The sequence below is a fragment of the Mobula hypostoma genome, chromosome 7 (genome assembly GCF_963921235.1).
Source record: "Mobula hypostoma chromosome 7, sMobHyp1.1, whole genome shotgun sequence".
Taxonomy (NCBI): Eukaryota; Metazoa; Chordata; class Chondrichthyes; order Myliobatiformes; family Myliobatidae; genus Mobula; species Mobula hypostoma.
Window position 1 is genome coordinate 94,638,814 of NC_086103.1, and position 18,526 is coordinate 94,657,339.

Here is an 18,526-nt window from a genome sequence, read left to right on the forward strand (position 1 = left end):
ACGGACTATCAAGGTCCTATTCAAGGTTTCCCTGGCCTCCCTCTCAAGGTCCTTCTTGAGTTTCCCATGCATACATGCATCCCCTTTTGAACATGCATGCCACCTTATTGACCTGTGCAGCCACTTTTAGGGAACTATGACTTGGACCCCAACAACACTGCTAAGGGTTTTGCCCTAGTGTACTGTCTCTTAACGTTTAACGTATCAAGGTGCAGCACCTCACTTTGGCCATGTTAAACTCCATCTGCCATCTCTCCATCCATATCTATAACTGATCTATACCCTACTGTATTCTTTGCTAAACATCAATGCTATCCAAAACACCACTGATCTTTATATCGTCTGAAAACTTACTAACACACTCATCTACATTTTCATCCAGGCCATTCATATCCAGTACATCACAAACAGCAGAGGTCCCAGTAGAGCCTGCAGAACACCACTAATCATAGCTAGAATAAGTACCTTCAACCACTACCCTCTGTCTTAAATGGGCAAGCCAGTTCTGAATCCAAATCACTAGTTCACCTTTGATCCCTAGCATCTTAATCTTCCGGATAAGCCTCTCATGAGGGACCTGGTCAAACATCTGACTAAAATCCATGTACTTTCATCAGTCACCCTTGTCAGCTCGTCAAAAAACTCAGACAGGTTAGTAAGGCATGATTTGCCCCTGCAGGCAATCCCATGCTGGCTTTCCTTAAATAGACATGGTTTTCCAAATGCTCATAAATTCTATCCCTAAGAATAGACTACTACTACTACTACTACTACGTCAATTCAGGTCTAGGGGGCCAGCGTCGGGCATGATGATGGACTCTCCACTTCTCTCTCTCCCTCATCAGTGTGTTCCGTTCATCTACATTAGCTGCACCACTGTCTTCTAGGAGCGGGTTGACCATAGTCTTGGGAGTGCGCCCAGGGTTCATCCTCCTGTGCTTGGGCTCCCATATGATGACTAGGCTGGCAGGTAGCTCAGGGTGGCATAGACAGTGCCCCGCTGGTTGCAGTCTTCTCGCCTTGATTTTAGTGGAGAGCATCGGTAGGTTGTTATAGAGCTCAACGTTCGTCATGTGCTGTTGCCAACTCACATCAAGAGCCATCCGGAGCATTCATGTATAGCAACCATCTAGAGACTTTCGTATAGTCTTGATGAGTGTCCACGTCTCGCATCCGTACATGAGAATGGACTCTATCACTGCTATGAAAATCTTTTTAAGCCCTCTGGTCAGGTTCGACTTCCAGATTTCCTTCATATCGTTCATTGCCCTCCACGCCAACGCCTTCCGTATCTTTATGTCCTTCTCCGAACTCATCATTCTTGACCCGAGGTACTTGTAGTCAAAGACTTTCTTCATGGTATCATAAGAACTTCTAAGAATAGAAGTTCCCTACTACTCATGTGAGACTCACTGGTCTATAGTTTCCAGAATTATCTCTGCTTCCATTCTTGAATAAAGGAACAACATTAGCTTCTCCCAAGTAGCCCGGATGTAAAGAGAGCTTTTGGGACATTGGCCTGTATAGATCAAAGCGTCAGAGTGGGGATTTTATGTTGAAGTTGTGTAAGATCAATATCAATAAGCTTAAGTTAGAGTATTCGGTGCAATTCTGGTCATCTACCCACAGGAGAGTATTAATAAATTTGAAAGAGTACAGAGAAAATTTACAAGAATGTTGCAAGGATTTGAGTACCTCAGTTCTAGAAAAAGGTTGAATAAGTTATGACTTCATTCCCTGGAGCATGGGAGAATGAAGGAAGATTTAATAGAGGCATAGAAAATTATGAGGAGGTATAGGAAGGGTAAATGCAAGCAGTCTTTTTCTACTGCGATTGGGTGTCATCAATTAGGAGTGAAAGATGAAATGCTTAAGGGGAACTTCTTCACAGAGTGGAGTGCGAGTGTAAAATTAGCTGTCAGCGGAAGTGGTATCTCAGATTTGCTTGCAACATTGATGAGAAATTTGGGCTGATATGTGGATAGCAGGGTATGGAGGTCTATAGGACAATGGGTCTAAACAGAATAACGGTTTGTCAGAGACAGGATCGGCAAAGGTCATCTGCCTGAGCTGTAGTGCTTTGTGACTGTAAGAATGAAGGATTAATGTAAACAGCTCGGCACAAGCTCCACAAAAGCAGTATTTGTGGAGAGTGTAATCATAGACGGGTACATTATTCACAAGTTCTGCTTGGCCAACAATTTCAGTTTTTATTTCAGTTTTCCAAGGCTTATCAATTTTTTCAGCTTTACTGCTTCAGTTATTTTGTTTATAAATTATGTTATTTTTTCTTCATTTATTAGTGTCTGTGCACATTATTATCAAATATATTTAAAAACTCTTACAATGACTTGTAGACTATGATAAGTGCGTAATGTAAACCTTCAGGAGAAGGAATTGCAGATGAGTGTTCTGCATGTGCCAGGGAGTATCTGTACAGGAACAATACAAGCACAAAGATGATTCTGGGCAGCAAGTCAAACATAATGGCTCAGCTAGTAGCCCTGCGTGTAATACAGCTCCACTTACCTGGACTTAATCCTGACGTCTGGTGTTGTCTGAAGTTCCCCTTTGACTGTGTAGGTTTCTACTGGATACTTCTGTTTCTTCGCACATCTCAGAGATGAGCAGGTGAGAAATTCAAATGGCCAGTGTGACTTGTCTACTGTCTACAAGGAGACAATAACATAGGATACATATAAGTTCATGTTTAAGGACTGAAGAGCCTATTTCTGTGCCATTTGATAATCCAGTCCTCTGTGCCTGCTTTTAGATGTTTGCATGAAAATAATGTACAATAAAGATTACACAAAGACGATTGCAATGTGCAGTGATGGTTCTTTCCAACGTTTCTCTTGTCATTCTTTCTGCACATTTCATGAAATGTTTTTGACTGGAATGAACTGGAATGATTTTCTTGATGGTAGCAGTGAGAAGAAAACATGATCCAGGTCTTTCATTGATTTTATTATGATTTTTGGATTTACTGAGTATGCCTGCAAGAAAACAAATCTCAGAGCAGTACCTTATTAGTCAGGGTATCAAAGGATATGGGGGAAAAGCCGGAAATTGGAACTAGATGGGTGAATAGTTTAGCTCATGGGGGAGCTGCGGAGCAGACTCGATGGGCCGAATGGCCTACTTCTGCTCCTTTGTCTTGTGATCTTGTGATCTGGTGTCAATCTGTATAAGTACTTTGATCAAAAAATTTCTATGAACTTTGAACTTTTCACTGAGAAGTTTTAATAAAGAAACCGCACAACTGTCAATAAAGTAACCACACAATATAAACTTTTCCCACTTATGTTTTATTCTCTTTGTATAGATTTACTCTTCTGGCCTTTATTTTAGCATACTGTGTATTCTGGCATACTGTACCAAGACAGAGCTGCCAGCCACCCCTGACCTCACTAACCCATCCTTTCACTGTATATTCAGACTTGTAAGCAGTGAGAGATCAATTGTGGGCAGCCTAATGTACAACAATGGGCAGATTGAAACCTTTTGTGGACTATATTATCTTGGTTGAGGAACGGCAGAGTATAAGATATGGAGAAGCTTATGGTATTGTCTGAGAACAAAACCTGGAAAGAGAAAGAGTAAGAAAAGCAAGTTAATGGAATTCTCTAAGGACTAGTATCTGTTCCATAGATATGTATCTGTACTAGTATGTAACTAGTATCTGTACATAGATATGTAAAAAGGAAAAGACTGGTAAAGACGAATGTAGGTCCCCTACAGACAGAAACAGGTGAATTAATTATGGGGAGCAAGGACACGGCAGACCAATTGAATAACTACTTTGGTTCTGTCTTCACTAAGGAGGACATAAATAATCTTCCAGAAATAGTAGGGGACAGAGGGTCCAGTGAGATGGAGGAACTGAGGGAAATACATGTTAGTAGGGAAGTGGTGTTAGGTAAATTGAAGGGATTAAAGGCAGATAAATCCCCAGGGCCAGATGGTCTGCATCCCAGAGTGCTTAAGGAAGTAGCCCAAGAAATAGTGGATGCATTAGTGATAATTTTTCAAAACTCGTTAGATTCTGGACTAGTTCCTGAGGATTGGAGGGTGGCTAATGTAACCCCACTTTTTAAAAAAGGAGGGAGAGAGAAACCGGGGAATTATAGACCGGTTAGCCTGACGTCGGTGGTGGGGAAACTGCTGGAGTCAGTTATCAGAGATGTGATAACAGCACATTTGGAAAGCGGTGAAATCATCAGACAAAGTCAGCATGGATTTGTGAAAGGAAAATCATGTCTGACGAATCTCATAGAATTTTTTGAGGATGTAACTAGTTGAGTGGATAGGGGAGAACCAGTGGATGTGGTATATTTGGATTTTCAGAAGGCTTTTGACAAGGTCCCACACAGGAGATTAGTGTGCAAACTTAAAGCACACGGTATTGGGGGTAAGGTATTGATGTGGATAGAGAATTGGTTAGCAGACAGGAAGCAAAGAGTGGGAATAAATGGGACCTTTTCAGAATGGCAGGCAGTGACTAGTGGGATACCGCAAGGCTCAGTACTGGAACCCCAGTTGTTTACAATATATATTAATGACTTGGATGAGGGAATTAAATGCAGCATCTCCAAGTTTGCGGATGACACGAAGCTGGGTGGCAGTGTTAGCTGTGAGGGGGATGCTAAGAGGATGTAGGGTGACTTGGATAGGTTGGGTGAGTGGGCAAATTCATGGCAGATGCAATTTAATGTGGATAAATGTGAAGTTATCCACTTTGGTGGCAAAAATAGGAAAACAGATTATTATCTGAATGGTGGCCGATTAGGAAAAGGGGAGGTGCAACGAGACCTGGGTGTCATTATACACCAGTCATTGAAAGTGGGCATGCAGGTGCAGCAGGCGGTGAAAAAAGCGAATGGTATGCTGGCATTTATAGCGAGAGGATTCGAGTACAGGAGCAGGGAGGTACTACTGCAGTTGTACAAGGCCTTGGTGAGACCACACCTGGAGTATTGTGTGCAGTTTTGGTCCCCTAATCTGAGGAAAGACATCCTTGCCATAGAGGGAGTACAAAGGAGGTTCACCAGATTGATTCCTGGGATGGCAGGACTTTCATATGAAGGAAGACTGGATGAACTAGGCTTGTACTCGTTGGAATTTAGAAGATTGAGGGGGGATCTGATTGAAACATATAAAATCCTAAAGGAATTGGACAGGCTAGATGCAGGAAAATTGTTCCCGATGTTGGGGAAGTCCAGAACGAGGGGTCACGGTTTGAGGATAAAGGCGAAGCCTTTTAGGACTGAGATTAGGAAAAACTTCTTCACACAGAGAGTGGTGAATCTGTGGAATTCTCTGCCACAGGAAACAGTTGAGGCCAGTTCATTGGCTATATTTAAGAGGGAGTTAGATATGGCTCTTGTGGCTACAGGGATCAGGGGTTATGGAGGGAAGACTGGTGCAGGGTTCTGAGTTGGATGATCAGCCATGATCATAATAAATGGCGGTGCAGTCTCGAAGGGCTGAATGGCCTACTCCTGCACCTATTTTCTATGTTTCTGTGTTTCTATGTTCCGACCTAAATTGCACAACTGACATTTGCAGCACATGCAGAAAATGTGGTTAACTGCAGGAAATGGGACTCTGCCATTGTTATGTGTGGTTTATATTGTATTTCCTTTTTCCCTACCTATGTGTGCCAGCAAGCAAATGAATCTCAAGGTCTATATGGTATACATTCTTTGATAATAATTTTACTTTTTTGATTATTTTTTATGCATTCCTACAGTGAAACTACAAAAGAAAACTCAACAACAAAATGGAGATTTATACAGTGCAAAACAAACAAATCCAATATGTAATTCATAACAATAAGAAAAAAGCACCCAAAAGAGAATTATGTAGAATTAGTATCCACCCCAACCTCCCACTGAAAAAGAAAAACCCAGGCCTACCAATTCTGCATATAAAAGAAAAAATATCATCAGGGCATTCAACCCCAGAGAACTGTAAATATCATCATCATTATCATTATCATCATCATCAGGTGCCATGTCCAGTTTGAGCTTTGACTGCCATGGCCCACACACTCCTGTTTCGGGTCAAGTGGATCAATTCATTGGTATTCAGTTCCAATTCTCTGGCTGCTGTCTCCATCATCACTTGTCTTTGTCTTCCTCTTGCTTTCTTCCTTTCAATCTTTCCCATAATTACTGTGCATTCTAACTCCTCTTTCCTAATCACATGTCCAATGAAGTTAAGTTGCCTTTTCATGATCTCATACATTATTTCTCTTTTTGTGTTTGCTCTGTTCATGACATCCTTGTTAGATATTCATTTCGTCCATGATATTCTTTGCATCCTCCTCAAAAACCACATTTCTGCTGCTGCAATTCGTTTCCTCATGTTACTAGATATTGTCCAACATCCTGAGCCGTATAACATAACTGGATAAACGTAACATTTCAGTACTCTGAGGCGGGTTATCATGCCTAGTTTAGTATTGGTCAGTATACTCTTCATTCTCGTAAAGGTGTCTTTTGCCATCCCTATTCTTCTCTTGATGTCCAAGTTGCATCTGCCATCTGATGTCACCCAGCTTCCTAAGTAGCAAAAGTTCTGTACTTGTTTTATGTCTTCCCCATTTATTCTCACCTTGCAGATAGGATTCTCCTTCTTTTTGGAGATCACCATACATTCTGTCTTTTTGCAATTGATAGATAGACCCATTTTTGCACTTTCTTCAACAATTATATCAATTAAGTTCTGTAGTTCTTCCTGCGTACTTGCAATTAACACAGTGTCATCTACATATCTGAAATTATTGATGTTTTCACCGCCAACTTTGATTCCCAAGATGTCTTTTATTTTTTGTAATATTGTTTCACTGTACACATTAAATAAATCAGGGGAGAAAACACACCCTTGTCTAACTCCTCTCTTGATTTTCATAAACTGACTCACTTCTCCATCTATTCTTACAGCAGCAGTTTGTTTCCAGTCCAGATTTCTGATTAAAGAGGTCTTTCGAATCCAGATCTAGAGTTTTCTGTAATATTTCAAATAACTTACTGTGTTTCACTTTATCAAATGCTTTTGTGTAGTCGATAAAACAAACAAATCTTTTTGCACTTGAATAGCTCATTCTGATAGTATCCTTAACATCAATATTGCGTTTCTTGTACCTTTGTCTTTCACAAAACCACATTGTTCTTTGCCTATTTCAGCTTGTATATTACTTTTAGTTCTTGTGAACAAAATTCTTAGAAGTATCTTGGTGATATGACTTATTAAACTTATGGTCCTATGTAATTCACATTCTATTGCTCCAGCTTTCTTAGGAAGAGTGATAAATACTGATCTTTTCATCTCTTCTGGTATTATTTCAGTCTCATAAGTGTTATTGATTAAATCAGTAAGTTTTTCAATTCCATAATCTTCAAGGGCAATAATTTGTTCTATTACTAATTCATCAGGACCTGCTGCCTTTCCTTTCTTCATCTTATTTATTGCATTACGAACTTCAGATTTTAAAATACTTGGACCTTCAATGTTTTTCTTAATTTCTGGTTTTTCGCCTCGATCGTCTTCAAACAATTCCTGAACATACTTCGTCCATCTGTTCATAATCTCATCTTTTTCATAATAATGGTACCGTCCTTTGCTTTCAAACATCCACCTGAAGAACAGAATAGCTTTTTACCAGTGATATTCTTGATTTGTTGATGTAACATTTTTGGATCAGTAATAGGGATTCTTTCTATTTGCTCACATTCCTGGTTTAACCATTCTTCTTTGGCTTTTTGACATAAGCTTTTAACTTTTTTTACCTAAGGACTTATATTCGATAGGATTTGCTTTCTTCCGTCTCCTTTCTTCCATTAGATTTTTGATTTCATCTGTCATTCATTTATTCTTTGTCTTTTTTTCTTTTTTAGGAGTCACTGACTTTGCTGATTCTACCAAGAGTATATTGTAAATATATATTGGAAAAAAGAAAGTATAATATCGACTATCAAAAGTATAATGTAATTCACAACAAAAAACCGTATAACTTACAAAAAAAAAGCTGAAAGTAGGGATTGTAGTGTGGCGACCCACTTGAACAATGGTGCTTCTACCACCAGCGGTGGGGCACAGAGGCCCGCCACTGTAGACCACCCTGCAAATTCCTGGGAAACGCCAAGTCCCAGCCGCTGCCGATCGCTACGGCGGCTGGCCATCAGGACAGCCTCCTGTACGTCTGAGACAAGCAGTTGGGATGCCGATTTTTGGTCGACACCGGAGCAGAGATCAGTGTTTTACCTCCAACGAGTTACGACACCCGCAACAGAGAACCGGGACCCACGCTGAGGGCCGCAAATGGCAGCACAATATGAACCTACGGTACCCACACGGTGCGGCTACAGTCAGCTCCAGCCGGTTCACGTGGGACTTCACACTGGCCGCCATGGCCCAACCACTCCTGGGGGCGGATTTTCTGCAAGCCCACAGCCTGCTGGTGGACCTGCAAGGGAAGCGATTAGTCCATGCCAAGACTTTTCAAACGTTCTCCCTGGGTGAAACTAAGTTGCCAGCCCCACACCTGGACTCCATCACGCTGTCCAACGATGGCGGATTTCCCATCAGTACTGACACCGCAGTTCACGGCAGCCATGCCCAGACACGGAGTACAGCACCACATCCCGACCCAGGGACCACCCCTCCATGCCCGTGCTCGAAGGCTTCCCCCAGACAAGCTCCGACTGGCGAAGGAGGAGTTCAAGAAGAGGGAGGAATTGGGGATCATACGACGGTCCAACAGCCCATGGGCCTCCCCCCTGCACATGGTACCCAAGGCAACAGGGGGCTGGAGACCATGCGGTGACTACCGCAGGTTGAACGAGACTACAACGCCAGACCGCTACCCTGTGCCGTACATTCAAGACTTCGCAGCAAACCAACACGGCGCAAGGATCTTTTCCAAGGTAGACCTCATCGAGGATACCATCAAATCCCGGCACATCGGGACGACATCCCCGAAACAGCACTTATCACCCCGTTCGGACTTTTCGAATTCCTCCGAATGCCGTTTGGTCTAAAGAATGCCACACAGACTTTCCAGTGGCTAATGGACGCAGCAGGACGCGACCTGGACTTTGCATTCATCTATTTGGACGACATCCTCATAGCCAGCAGTAGTCGTCAGGACCCACGCTGAGGGCCGCAAATGGCAGCACAATATGAACCTACGGTACCCGCACGGTGCGGCTACAGTTCAGCTCCAGCCGGTTCACGTGGGTTCACGGTCCCACCTCCGCCAGCTCTACTCCCACCTGAGCGAATTCGGCCTTACAATCAACCTGGCCAAATGCCAGTTTGGACTCGATACCATCGACTTCCTGGGTCACAGGATTACTAAAGACAGGGCAACCCCCGCTGCCCGCCAAGGTAGACGCGGTCCGCAACTTCCCCCAACCCAACACAATCAAAGGCCTGCAGGAATTCGTGGGTATGGTGAATTTCTCCCACCGTTTCCTCCCCTCAGCAGCCCAAACCATGCGCCCCCTCTTCACTCTGATGTCGGGTAAGGGCAAGGACATTACCTGGGACGAAGAGGCCGCAACCGCTTTCATTAAAACCAAAGAAGCCTTGGCAAATGCCGCGATGCTAGTGCACCCCAGAACGGACGTTCCTACTGCCCTCACGGTGGACGCATCCAACACAGCAGTCGGTGGAGTGCTGGAATAACTCATCGAGGGTCGCTGGCAACCCCTGGCATTCTTCAGCAAACACCTATGACCACCTGAACTCAAATACAGTGCTTTCGACTGGGAGCTATTGGCACTATACCTGGCAATCCGGCATTTCAGGTACTACTTAGAAGGTAGGCCCTTCACCGCGTTCACAGACCACAAACCGCTTACCTTTGCGTTCATGAAGGTGTCCGACCCCTGGTCGTCCCGCCAGCAGCGATATCTGTCCTACATCTCCGAGTACACGACGGACATCCGGCATGTCTCGGGAAAGGACAACGTCGTAGCGGACGCACTTTCCAGACCGACCATACAAGCCCTGTCCCAGGGGGTGGACTATGCAGTGCTGGCAAAGGCACAGCAGGCAGACACTGAGATCCCCAGTTACAGGACTGCAGTCTCCGGTTTGCAGCTCCAAGCCCTTCCCGTAGGCCCAGGTGAGAGGACCCTACTATGTGATGTAGCTACTGGCCAACCCCGCCCCGTCGTCCCAGCAGCCTGGCGCCGGCGGGTTTTCGAGTCCATTCACAACTTAACGCACCCCTCCATCAGGACAACCGTCCGGCTGGTTGCCAACAGGTTCGTGTGGCATGGACTGCGTAAACAGGTCAATGAATGGGCCAAAACGTGCATGCAGTGCCAAATGGCCAAGGTGCAGTGGCATACCAAGGCTCCACCGCAGCGGTTCGAACCCACCCGCCGGAGGTTCGACCACATCCATGTGGATGTCGTGGGGCCCCTGCCAGTGTCGCGAGGAGCGCGGTACCTCCTAACTATGATAGACCGGTTCACCAGATGGCCAAAGGCAGTCCTGCTCACCGACACCACCTCCAAATCCTGCGCTCGAACACTGATCGCAACCTGGGTAGCCCACTTCGGGGTACCAGCCCACATTTCCGACAGGGGCGCCCAGTTCACCTCCAGCCTGTGGTCAGCTATGGCCAACCTTTTAGGATCGCAGCTACACCACACAACTGCCTACCACCCACAGTCGAACGAACTAGTGGAGCGTTTCCACCGTCACCTGAAGTCGGCTCTCATGGCCCGCCTGGAGGGGCCTAACTGGGTGGACGAACTTCCCTGGGTCCTGCTCGGAATCCGCACAGCGCTCAAAGAGGAGCTGCACACCTCGTCGGCCGAGTTGGTGTACAGCGCATCCCTGGTAGTCCCAGGAGAGTTCATACCAGCCCCAAGGGGGCAAGAGGAAGAACCCACAGCAGTCCTGGACAGACTACGGGAGAGGCTTGGTAACCTGGCCCCCATCCCCACTTCATAGCACGGACAGAGCCCGACCTGCGTACCCAAAGACCTGCGGAACTGTAAGTTTCTTTTTGTATGACGGGGCGGACACCAGGCACTGCTACAGCGGCCCTACAAGGGGCCATTTAAGGTGATCAGGAACAACGGGTCCACGTTCGTGCTGGACATTGGGGGGAGAGAGGAGGTTTTCACGGTGGACCAACTCAAACCGGCCCATGTGGACTTGGCACAGCCGGTCCAGGCTCAGGCACCGCAGCGCAGGGGCAGGCCTCCCAAACAGAGGCCGATCCAGACTGTGGACATTGGGGGAGGTATCGCCAGTTCTGGGGGGACGGTTATGTGGCGACCCACTTTCTAGCACCCACGAACCGGCTCACAAAAACGCGCGCAGGCAGAGGGCCGGCCCCAAAAAGGGCGCCAGGCCATCTTCACCAGCAGGGGGAATATCCTGCGCGTGGAAAGGGTCTGGGAATATGCATTCCCCACAGCAGTCCCGCCCAGGGAGGGCGGGAAAGGGAAGGCTTTAAAGCAGGCCACGAAGTTTGAATAAATCTCTTTATCACAACTCCAACTCACCGACTCCGTGTGGTTATTGTAATGCTGTGTGTAGCACACCGCTACAGTAGCATACAAAAAAAAGGATAAACTTACCCTAAAGAAGAATTATGAAAATGTTCAAGAAAATGTTCCCACACCTTATGAAACTTTACGTCCGAATTAAGAAGTGAATAATTAATCTTTCTGAGGTCTAAGCAAGCCATAATATCACTAAGCCATTGAGCGTGAGTGGGTGGGGCAGCATCTTTCCACCTAAGAAGAACCAACGGTCTAGCCAAGAGAGAGGCAAAAGATAATGTTCGGCATTTAGTCGGACTCAAGTGCATATTTACTTCACCCAAGGTGCCAAAAAGAGCAACCAAAGGGTTAGGTTCTAAATGGCAATTAAGAATATGAGATTTTTTTTAATTTCAAGATATACTTTATTCCAAAATAAATATATACAATAAACCATTCAATAACTTTCCATCCTTTACATACGTTTCCATTAAAGTCAGTACATATCCATATTTATGGCCACACGCGTGGCACTCCAGTTGTTCATCTTACCACATCATTGTTGAGGGGTATACTCCCCGCCACCCGACCCCTCCCACTCCGACGGGTGAAGAAACCTATACCGTGGTCCTTCCCCACCGGGCCCTTGCGGTGGCTGCACCGAGTTTCAGTGCGTCCCTGAGCACGTACTCCTGCAGCCGAGAATGTGCCAGTCGTCAGCATTCTCCCACCGACATCTCCATGTGCTGGTAGATCATCAAGTTATGGACCGACCAAAGAGCGTCTTTCACCGAGTTGATGATCTGCCAGCAGCACTGGATGTTGGTCTCCGTGTGCGTCCCCGGGAACAGCCCGTAGATCAGAGAGTCCTCTGTTACGCAGCTGCTGGGGATGAAACGTGACACTAGCCCATCCATCCTCCTCCACACCCTCTTTGCGAACTGACAGTGTGCAAAGAGGTGGGTCACAGGCTCCTCCTCACTGCAGTCCTCCCGTGGGCAGTGGGGTGCGGAGACGACGTTCCTAGCGTACAGGAGGGCTCTGACTGGGAGGGCCCCTCTCACCGCCAGCCAGGCAAGGTCTTGGTGCCTGTTGGTGAGATCTGGCGATGAGGCATTTTGCCGGATGAACTGGACGGTCTGCTCAGGGAACCACCCCACTGTATCCATCACGTCCTTCTCCTGCAGTGCCTGCAGGACTCTACGTGCCGACCACTGTCTGATGGCCCTGTGGTCAAAGGCGTTCTCCTGGAAGAACTTTGCTACGTAGTACAGGTATGCCGGCAACGACCAGCTGACTGGGGCGTTGCGCAGGAGTGGGGCCAGACCCATCCTTCGTAGCCAGGTAGAACGTGGGCACATAGTGGTACTTGGTGCCCACATACCTGGGTTCTACACACAACCTGATGCAGCCACATACAAAGCTGGCCATCAGGGTGAGGGCGACATTGGGGACGTTCTTGCCCCCGTTGTCCAGGGACTTGTGCATAACGGTCCGTCTCACCCGCTCCATCTTGGATCACCAGACGAATCTGAAGACAGCTCAGGTGATTTTCGAGCTGTAGGAGCGGGGGACGGGCCACACCTGTGCCAAGTACAGCAGCCCTGAGAGCACCTCACACCTGATGACCAGGATCTTGCCCATTATCGACAGGGAGTGCCCTCCCCACAGTCCCAGTTTCTGTTTCACCTTGGCAGTCCGCTCCTGCCAGTTCTTGTTGCACACCTCAGCCCCTCCGAACCAGATCCCCAACACCTTCACGTGGTCAGAGCTGATGGTGAAGGGGACGCTGGATCGGTCGGGCCAGTTGCCGAAGAGCATGGCTTCGCTCTTCGTGCGGTTGACCCTGGCCCCCGACGCTAGCTCGAACTGTTCGCAGATGCTAATCAACCTGCGAACTGACCTCGGATCAGAGCAGAAGACTGTGACGTCGTCCATGTACAGGGAGGTTTTCACTTGGGTCCCTCCACTGCCTGGCGCGTCACCCCACTTATGCCCTCATCCCTCCTGATGGCTTCCGCAAAGGGTTCTATGCAGCAGACAAACAAGACAGGGGAGAGGGGACGGCCCTGCCTGACTCCAGACCTGATGGGGAAGCTGTCTGTTTCCCACCCGTTGACCTGGACTGCACTGCGGATGTCTGTATAGAGCAGCCTGATCCAATTCCGCGGAGATTCCCTCCCCAATTCCTATTTTGGAGAGCACGTCCGCCATGTACGTGTGTGATATCCTGTCGAAGACTTTCTCCTGGTCCAAGCTGACCAGGCAGGCGTCCACCCCCCTGTCCTGCACGTAGGCAATGGTGTCCCTCAGCAGCGCGAGGCTGTCTGAGATCTTCCTGCCCGGTACAGCACAGGTTTGGTCCGGGTGGATCACCTATCCCAGAGCAGACTTGACCCTGTTGGCGATAGCCTTGGACAGGATCTTGTAGTCCACATTCAGGAGAGAGATGGGTTTCCAATTTCTAATGTCCTCCCTTTCCCCCTTCTGCTTGTAGATGAGGGTGATGATGCCCTTCCTCATGGACTCAGACATACTGCCGGCCAGAAGCATAGCGTTGTACACTTCCAGCAGGTCTGGGCCCATCCAGTTCCACAGAGCCGAGTACAACTCAGCCGGTAAGTCGTCGCTTCCACGAGTCTTACTGGACTCAAAGGAACGGATGGAGCCTGCCAGCTCGTCCAGGGTAGTGGCTGATCCAGACTCTCCCGCTTGCCGTCGTCTAAGACCTGTGTGATAGACAACAGGAAGTTGCGGGAGGCTGTGGATTCTGTGGCTTTTTCGTCGTACAGACCGGCATAGAAGGACTTGCAGATCCTCAGTATGTCGGTCTGCAAGGACGCAACTGAGCCGTCCTCTTCCTTAAGGTTGTGGATCACAGAGCTCCCCCTGTGCACCTTTTGGAAGAAGAAGCGTGAGCACGTCTCGTCCTGCTCCACGGTTTGGACCCTTGATCGGAAGATGATCTTGGAGGATTCAGCGGTGAGGTGTTGGGCTTGCCGGCTCTTCACCTCTCGCAATTCCTCCCTGACATCCACCCCCTTTGACTACAGAAGGAGAAGTTGCTGCAACTCTGTCTGGAGTTTGCGCAGTTCCTTCTGCTCCTGCCTTGCCTTCTGGACACCCTTGCGGATGAAGAACCTTTTAATGTTCTCCTTGGTGGCTTCCCACCAGTGAACCGGGGAATCAAAGAAGGCTTTCAAGGTTCTCCAACCTGTGTACTCCCTCCCTAGTTCCTCGATGTTCTCTGCGGTCAGCAGCTTTACATTCAGCTTCCAAGTCTCCCGCCTGCCTTCTGGTCCTCCCGTCAGTGACAGGTGGCTCTCAGAAGGCGGTGGTCAGAGAAGAACACCGGCGTGATGTCGGCGGACCTGACCGTGAGGGACTCAGACAGGAAGAGGAAGTTGATCCGGGAGCGGGCTGAGCCGTCCGATCATGTCCAGGTGGCGTGTGGCTGTGCTCCACCTGTGGGGGTGCCAAAGGCGTCGCGCAGCTTGGCTGTCTTCACCATTTCCCTCAGGAGTCCAGAGGTACTGTCCAGCCTGCCGTCGGCTCTGCCGGATCTTCCAGCCGCAGTTGAAGTCTCCGGCCAGAACAACCGGCTGGGACATCACTAGCAGCTGTGGGAGCTGCTCGAAGACGGCCAGCCGCTCGCTCCGCACGGGGGAGGCGTACATGTTGATCAGCCGGAGCAGAGTGCCCCGGTATTTGACGTCTGCTACCAAGAGGCGCCCCGCAGCCACCTCTTTAACTTGGGTGATTGAGAAGTTGCCTCCCCGTAGCAGAATCCCCAGGCCGGAAGCGTGATAATCGTTGCCCCCCAACCACACAGACAAACCTTTTTTCCACCACCGTGACCACCTCCGGTAGTTCCGGAGGTGTGGTAGTCCGCACTCCTGGAGGAAGGTCACGTCGGTCTTTACAGTGTCCAGGTACTGGAGCGTGCTGACGCATCGCCCAGTACTCTTCAAACTGCGCATGTTCAAGCACGCCAATTTAAGGTCTGCCATCATTGTAAGTCCTTTATTTCGGCTGCTCTCCGTCCTCACCCTTGCAGTCCTGAGCCTTCATTCCCACCGCCTTTGTGAAATTTTCCACCTCCTGTGGGCTCAGGTACTGCAGGTAGTACTCCGTGTGTGGCCGTTCTGGTTCTGGGCCCGGGGGGGTTGTTGACTTCCTGGGCTGCTTCCCCTTCAGGCTGCTGGGTGCCGGCTGTGGCTCTGCTCCCGGATTCCCGGAGCTGTGTGTCTCTGCTGCTCTCCGCCTCCTGTACTTGGGGGGTGGTCAGCAGACTTTCTCCACTCTCTCTCCTCCTCTCTGCCTGTTCTGCCAGCCGCATCTTCCGCTGGGGCTGCTGGCCTCCCCCAACTCCTTCCTCCTCTGAAGAGGACAGGGTACCAGAGGCTGTGTGGTTCCCTGCCCTTTTCTTGTGTTGCTCCACCTTCTGTCGCTTGGCCGCCGCCTTTTGGGTCTTTTTGCATTTCACGACCTTCCATTCGCTTTCGGCCTCGGCTCTCCCCTCCTCCATGGACTCCTGCTCGTCATTTGCCTGGTCCTGGAGGATCTGCAAGTGGGTGGTGGGCCTCGGGGTGCTTGCACCTTCCTCCCCGGTTTCGTTGTCCGTCTTGTCGGGTGCCTCGACTGCAGCGCTGGCGGGTACGTCCAAACCTGCCTGGGCCATTTCAGTGCCAGCACCTCCCCTGGTCGCCTGTGCGTAGGTACCCCCATGCCTCGGGCAGGCTCTGTACAGGTGGCCAGCCTGTCCGCAAAGGTTGCAGGACTTGGCCTGCGTGCAGTCTTTGGTCAGGTGGCCTTCGGTTTTACAGTTCTTGCACATCACCACCCTGCACTGGGCTGCGGTGTGCCCCACCTTGCCGCAGTTTCGGCGCACCCTGGGTTGCCCCACGTACACCATGAACCCTCAGTTCCCTCCAATGGCGAAGGCCAAGGTGGGGGTGGATGACGACGCCGTTGGAGTCCAACCTCAGCTTCACCTTGACCTACCACTTGCTGGTCCAGATTCCCAGTCCGTCCCTCACGCCCGCTGGAGTTCCTATGCCCTCCACATACCGAGCAAGGAATGTAAGGACGTCCACCACTGACACGTACAGGTTGAACATCTGGACCGTGATTGTCCTTTCCTGCTGGGTAGCCGTTGTAAAGAGGGCCTGTGCTTTCAGCAGCGACAGTGGCGCCTCTGTCCCCTTCAGCTGAAGCTGCTGGTACAGCTTCTGCCACCCTGCGGCCTGCCGGAAGGTGACATCGAAGAAGCCTGCAAAATCCTGGACGCAGTAGATGTCGTCAGGCGTAAATCCACAGCATTCCATCAAGACCTTCCGGATGAAGGTCTCTCGGGTGAAGCCGGTGCCCCCGTTCCGGTCTCGCACTGTCAGCCTGACAGTGTTCTTGATTCCCGGGCCTCGAGCCGATGCACTGCTCGCTGCTGACATCTTCCTCACTGCTGTCGTCGCTGGTATGGAGGCCAATCAGCATTAGGATCCACCCCTGCGTCAGCGAGCACTCTTCTCCTCCGCCTTCCGATCTGATAAGAACAGATACTACACTTGATCTTAGCCAAACGGCCAAGAAGCGATATGAGATAGGGTTGAAAAAACTTCTCTCCAGAATTTCTCTGGACTAGGACAGGTCCAATACATATGAATAAGGGAAGCCTCAGCCCCCTTACACTTATCACAGACAGGACTGATGTCAGGATAAAACCGCGTAGTCTTAGACATGTGAGTCCCGTGTACAACCTTAAACTGCAAAAGGCCGTGGCGAGCACATAGACAGGTTGAGCTGACCGACTTAGGAATTAAATCCCAAACCGCATCAGATAAGGAGATATTTAGATCTTGTTCCCAGGCAGTTCTGATTGTATCGAAAGGGGCACGCCTCAAAATCACTAATTTACCCCGAATAGCAGATATTAAACCTTTACCCAATAGATTGATACAAAGAAACAAGTCCAGAACATTTTTCTCAGGCACCTCAGGAAAGTTTGATATCAACTGGGATTCCTGAATGTGTTATTTCTCTTGATGCGGAGAAAGCGTTCGATCATGTGGAGTGGAATTACCTTTTTGCCGTTTTAGAATAATTTGATTTTGGACAGAGTTTTACTACATGGATTAAATTGCTATATTCATGTCGCACCGCTTCTGTTTTGACCAACTCTCAGCAATTCCAGTCTTTCAGTCTTAAATGCGGCACTCGTCACAGTTGCCCTTTAAGTCCCTTACACTTCGATTTGGCTACAGAGCCACTGGCGATTGCGTTTCGTAGCTGTGCTGAAGTGATGGGGGTTTGGAGGGGAGGTGTTGAGCATAAAGTTTCCCTTTATGCTGACGATCTTTTACTTTTTATATCAAACCCGACTACCTCCTTACCCTCAATGTTTTCACTTCTTCATAAATTTAGTCAACTTTCTGATTATAAACTTAACTTGCATAGGAGTGAACTCTTTCCAATCAATAGAGAAACACAAGCTTTAGTATTCCATGACCTCCCTTTTAAAGTAGTTAACAATCAATTCACTTATCTTGGTCTTACAGTAATAAGGAACTTAAAGAATCTTTTTCGAGGAAATTTTACCAATCTTCTAAACTCTACAAGACAGAGTTTGACGCAGTGGTCTCTTGTAGGTCGAATTAATGCTATTAAAATGTATATCCTTCCTAAATTTTTGTATCTATTTCAGTCCAATTTTTATTTCTAAAGCATTTTTCGATAGGTTAGATTAGAATTAGAACCCATTTTGTCTTATCTATGGAAGGGTAAATGCCCTAGACTTAATAAGGCTCATCTTCAAAAATCTAAAAAGGAAGGTGGTATGGCTTTGCCTAATTTTCATTTATATTATTGGGCAGCCAATATTCATTGTCTTATTTTTTGGTCTTTCTTCCATAATAAGTCTGACTACCCAAAATGGGTGGCAATGGAGTTGAACTCTAATAAGGATCTTTCAATTCCTGCACTTCTTGTTTTCACACTTCCTTGTCATTTGCCTAGAC

The 18,526-nt window shown here is 48.1% G+C and overlaps 1 pseudogene; it reads right to left on the minus strand.

Annotated features, from left to right (window-relative positions):
- Window positions 1-16,988: 16,988 nt before the first annotated feature.
- LOC134349971 (U2 spliceosomal RNA) lies at window positions 16,989-17,107 on the minus strand (annotated as a pseudogene).
- Between the last annotated feature and the right edge of the window lie 1,419 nt (window positions 17,108-18,526).